Here is a 6,219-nt window from a genome sequence, read left to right as displayed (position 1 = left end):
TTGACACTTTGGTTAACAAATTTGGTATACATTTGCCAAAGTTATCGAGCCTCAAAGTTTGAAAAGTAACAAAATATGTGTGTTTGAGCACATAAAGTACTATTTTTCTTGGAAGTTCAACAAGATGCAATTCTGATGTGTTGTGACATCTTCAAAATCTCGTCGAGTTGATTAATTTGACACTTTGTTTATCAAATTTGGTCTTCATTTGCCGAAGCTATCGAGCTTCAAAGTTTGAAAAGTCACAAAAGTTGTGTGTTTGAGCACATAAAGTACTATTTTTCTTGGAAGTTCAACAAGATGTAATCATGATGTGTTGTGACATCTTCAAAATCTCGTTTAGGTGATTACTTTGACACTTTGTTTAACAAATTTGGTCTTCATTTGCCGAAGCTATCGAGCTTCAAAGTTTGAAAAGTCACAAAAGTTGTGTGTTTGAGCACATAAAGTACTATTTTTCTTGGAAGTTCAACAAGATGTAATCATGGTGTGTTGTGTCATTTTAAAGATCTCGTCGAGCTGATTAATTTGACACTTTGTTTATCAAATTTGGTCTTCATTTGCCGAAGCTATCGAGCTTCAAAGTTTGAAAAGTCACAAAAGTTGTGTGTTTGAGCACATAATGTACTATTTTTCTTGGAAGTTCAACAAGATGCAATGATGATGTGTTGCGTCATTGTAAAGATCTCGTCGAGCTGATTATTGTGACACTTTGGTTAACAAATTTGGTCCACATTTGCCGAAGCTATCGAGCTTCAATGTTTGAAAAGTAACAAAATATGTGTGTTTGAGCACATAAAGTACTATTTTTCTTGGAAGTTCAACAAGATGTAATCATGGTGTGTTGTGTCATTTTAAAGATCTCGTCGAGCTGATTAATTTGACACTTTGTTTATCAAATTTGGTCCACATTTGCCGAAGTTATCGAGCTTCAATGTTTGAAAAGTAACAAAATATGTGTGTTTGAGCACATAAAGTACTATTTTTCTTGGAAATTCAACAAGATGCAATGATGATGTGTTGTGACATATTCAAAATCTGGTTGAGATGATTAATTTGACACTTTGTTTAAGAAATTTGGTCCACATTTGCCGAAGTTATCGAGCTTCAAAGTTTGAAAAGTCACAAAATATGTGTGTTTGACCACATAAAGTACTATTTTTCTTGGAAGTTCAACAAGATGCAATCATGATGTGTTGTGACATCTTCAAAATCTCGTCGAGTTGATTAATTTGACACTTTGTTTATCAAATTTGGTCTTCATTTGCCGAAGCTATCGAGCTTCAAAGTTTGAAAAGTCACAAAAGTTGTGTGTTTGAGCACATAAAGTACTATTTTTCTTGGAAGTTCAACAAGATGTAATCATGATGTGTTGTGACATCTTCAAAATCTCGTTTAGGTGATTACTTTGACACTTTGTTTAACAAATTTGGTCTTCATTTGCCAAAGTTATCGAGCTTCAAAGTTTGAAAAGTCACAAAATATGTGTGTTTGAGCACATAAAGTACTATTTTTCTTGGAAGTTCAACAAGATGTAATCATGGTGTGTTGTGTCATTTTAAAGATCTCGTCGAGCTGATTAATTTGACACTTTGGTTAACAAATTTGGTATACATTTGCCAAAGTTATCGAGCCTCAAAGTTTGAAAAGTAACAAAATATGTGTGTTTGAGCACATAAAGTACTATTTTTCTTGGAAGTTCAACAAGATGCAATTCTGATGTGTTGTGACATCTTCAAAATCTCGTCGAGTTGATTAATTTGACACTTTGTTTATCAAATTTGGTCTTCATTTGCCGAAGCTATCGAGCTTCAAAGTTTGAAAAGTCACAAAAGTTGTGTGTTTGAGCACATAAAGTACTATTTTTCTTGGAAGTTCAACAAGATGTAATCATGATGTGTTGTGACATCTTCAAAATCTCGTTTAGGTGATTACTTTGACACTTTGTTTAACAAATTTGGTCTTCATTTGCCAAAGTTATCGAGCTTCAAAGTTTGAAAAGTCACAAAAGTTGTGTGTTTGAGCACATAAAGTACTATTTTTCTTGGAAGTTCAACAAGATGTAATCATGGTGTGTTGTGTCATTTTAAAGATCTCGTCGAGCTGATTAATTTGACACTTTGTTTATCAAATTTGGTCTTCATTTGCCGAAGCTATCGAGCTTCAAAGTTTGAAAAGTCACAAAAGTTGTGTGTTTGAGCACATAATGTACTATTTTTCTTGGAAGTTCAACAAGATGCAATGATGATGTGTTGCGTCATTTTAAAGATCTCGTCGAGCTGATTAATGTGACACTTTGGTTAACAAATTTGGTCCACATTTGCCGAAGCTATCGAGCTTCAAAGTTTGAAAAGTCACAAAAGTTGTGTGTTTGAGCACATAAAGTACTATTTTTCTTGGAAGTTCAACAAGATGTAATCATGATGTGTTGTGACATCTTCAAAATCTCGTTTAGGTGATTACTTTGACACTTTGTTTAACAAATTTGGTCTTCATTTGCCGAAGCTATCGAGCTTCAAAGTTTGAAAAGTCACAAAAGTTGTGTGTTTGAGCACATAAAGTACTATTTTTCTTGGAAGTTCAACAAGATGTAATCATGGTGTGTTGTGTCATTTTAAAGATCTCGTCGAGCTGATTAATTTGACACTTTGGTTAACAAATTTGGTATACATTTGCCAAAGTTATCGAGCCTCAAAGTTTGAAAAGTAACAAAATATGTGTGTTTGAGCACATAAAGTACTATTTTTCTTGGAAGTTCAACAAGATGCAATTCTGATGTGTTGTGACATCTTCAAAATCTCGTCGAGTTGATTAATTTGACACTTTGTTTATCAAATTTGGTCTTCATTTGCCGAAGCTATCGAGCTTCAAAGTTTGAAAAGTCACAAAAGTTGTGTGTTTGAGCACATAAAGTACTATTTTTCTTGGAAGTTCAACAAGATGTAATCATGATGTGTTGTGACATCTTCAAAATCTCGTTTAGGTGATTACTTTGACACTTTGTTTAACAAATTTGGTCTTCATTTGCCGAAGCTATCGAGCTTCAAAGTTTGAAAAGTCACAAAAGTTGTGTGTTTGAGCACATAATGTACTATTTTTCTTGGAAGTTCAACAAGATGCAATGATGATGTGTTGCGTCATTTTAAAGATCTCGTCGAGCTGATTAATGTGACACTTTGGTTAACAAATTTGGTCCACATTTGCCGAAGCTATCGAGCTTCAAAGTTTGAAAAGTCACAAAAGTTGTGTGTTTGAGCACATAAAGTACTATTTTTCTTGGAAGTTCAACAAGATGTAATCATGGTGTGTTGTGTCATTTTAAAGATCTCGTCGAGCTGATTAATTTGACACTTTGTTTATCAAATTTGGTCCACATTTGCCGAAGTTATCGAGCTTCAATGTTTGAAAAGTAACAAAATATGTGTGTTTGAGCACATAAAGTACTATTTTTCTTGGAAATTCAACAAGATGCAATGATGATGTGTTGTGACATATTCAAAATCTGGTTGAGATGATTAATTTGACACTTTGTTTAAGAAATTTGGTCCACATTTGCCGAAGTTATCGAGCTTCAAAGTTTGAAAAGTCACAAAATATGTGTGTTTGACCACATAAAGTACTATTTTTCTTGGAAGTTCAACAAGATGCAATCATGATGTGTTGTGACATCTTCAAAATCTCGTCGAGTTGATTAATTTGACACTTTGTTTATCAAATTTGGTCTTCATTTGCCGAAGCTATCGAGCTTCAAAGTTTGAAAAGTCACAAAAGTTGTGTGTTTGAGCACATAAAGTACTATTTTTCTTGGAAATTCAACAAGATGCAATCATGATGTGTTGTGACATCTTCAAAATCTCGTCGAGTTGATTAATTTGACACTTTGTTTATCAAATTTGGTCTTCATTTGCCGAAGCTATCGAGCTTCAAAGTTTGAAAAGTCACAAAAGTTGTGTGTTTGAGCACATAAAGTACTATTTTTCTTGGAAGTTCAACAAGATGTAATCATGATGTGTTGTGACATCTTCAAAATCTCGTTTAGGTGATTACTTTGACACTTTGTTTAACAAATTTGGTCTTCATTTGCCAAAGTTATCGAGCTTCAAAGTTTGAAAAGTCACAAAATATGTGTGTTTGAGCACATAAAGTACTATTTTTCTTGGAAGTTCAACAAGATGTAATCATGGTGTGTTGTGTCATTTTAAAGATCTCGTCGAGCTGATTAATTTGACACTTTGGTTAACAAATTTGGTATACATTTGCCAAAGTTATCGAGCCTCAAAGTTTGAAAAGTAACAAAATATGTGTGTTTGAGCACATAAAGTACTATTTTTCTTGGAAGTTCAACAAGATGCAATTCTGATGTGTTGTGACATCTTCAAAATCTCGTCGAGTTGATTAATTTGACACTTTGTTTATCAAATTTGGTCTTCATTTGCCGAAGCTATCGAGCTTCAAAGTTTGAAAAGTCACAAAAGTTGTGTGTTTGAGCACATAAAGTACTATTTTTCTTGGAAGTTCAACAAGATGTAATCATGATGTGTTGTGACATCTTCAAAATCTCGTTTAGGTGATTACTTTGACACTTTGTTTAACAAATTTGGTCTTCATTTGCCGAAGCTATCGAGCTTCAAAGTTTGAAAAGTCACAAAAGTTGTGTGTTTGAGCACATAAAGTACTATTTTTCTTGGAAGTTCAACAAGATGTAATCATGGTGTGTTGTGTCATTTTAAAGATCTCGTCGAGCTGATTAATTTGACACTTTGTTTATCAAATTTGGTCTTCATTTGCCGAAGCTATCGAGCTTCAAAGTTTGAAAAGTCACAAAAGTTGTGTGTTTGAGCACATAATGTACTATTTTTCTTGGAAGTTCAACAAGATGCAATGATGATGTGTTGCGTCATTGTAAAGATCTCGTCGAGCTGATTAATGTGACACTTTGGTTAACAAATTTGGTCCACATTTGCCGAAGCTATCGAGCTTCAATGTTTGAAAAGTAACAAAATATGTGTGTTTGAGCACATAAAGTACTATTTTTCTTGGAAATTCAACAAGATGCAATGATGATGTGTTGTGACATATTCAAAATCTGGTTGAGATGATTAATTTGACACTTTGTTTAAGAAATTTGGTCCACATTTGCCGAAGTTATCGAGCTTCAAAGTTTGAAAAGTCACAAAATATGTGTGTTTGACCACATAAAGTACTATTTTTCTTGGAAGTTCAACAAGATGCAATCATGATGTGTTGTGACATCTTCAAAATCTCGTCGAGTTGATTAATTTGACACTTTGTTTATCAAATTTGGTCTTCATTTGCCGAAGCTATCGAGCTTCAAAGTTTGAAAAGTCACAAAAGTTGTGTGTTTGAGCACATAAAGTACTATTTTTCTTGGAAATTCAACAAGATGCAATCATGATGTGTTGTGACATCTTCAAAATCTCGTCGAGTTGATTAATTTGACACTTTGTTTATCAAATTTGGTCTTCATTTGCCGAAGCTATCGAGCTTCAAAGTTTGAAAAGTCACAAAAGTTGTGTGTTTGAGCACATAAAGTACTATTTTTCTTGGAAGTTCAACAAGATGTAATCATGATGTGTTGTGACATCTTCAAAATCTCGTTTAGGTGATTACTTTGACACTTTGTTTAACAAATTTGGTCTTCATTTGCCAAAGTTATCGAGCTTCAAAGTTTGAAAAGTCACAAAATATGTGTGTTTGAGCACATAAAGTACTATTTTTCTTGGAAGTTCAACAAGATGTAATCATGGTGTGTTGTGTCATTTTAAAGATCTCGTCGAGCTGATTAATTTGACACTTTGGTTAACAAATTTGGTATACATTTGCCAAAGTTATCGAGCCTCAAAGTTTGAAAAGTAACAAAATATGTGTGTTTGAGCACATAAAGTACTATTTTTCTTGGAAGTTCAACAAGATGCAATTCTGATGTGTTGTGACATCTTCAAAATCTCGTCGAGTTGATTAATTTGACACTTTGTTTATCAAATTTGGTCTTCATTTGCCGAAGCTATCGAGCTTCAAAGTTTGAAAAGTCACAAAAGTTGTGTGTTTGAGCACATAAAGTACTATTTTTCTTGGAAGTTCAACAAGATGTAATCATGATGTGTTGTGACATCTTCAAAATCTCGTTTAGGTGATTACTTTGACACTTTGTTTAACAAATTTGGTCTTCATTTGCCGAAGCTATCGAGCTTCAAAGTT

Source organism: Euwallacea fornicatus, unplaced genomic scaffold (assembly GCF_040115645.1).
Source record: "Euwallacea fornicatus isolate EFF26 unplaced genomic scaffold, ASM4011564v1 scaffold_48, whole genome shotgun sequence".
NCBI lineage: Eukaryota > Metazoa > Arthropoda > Insecta > Coleoptera > Curculionidae > Euwallacea > Euwallacea fornicatus.
Note: the sequence above shows the minus strand (reverse complement) of the source record.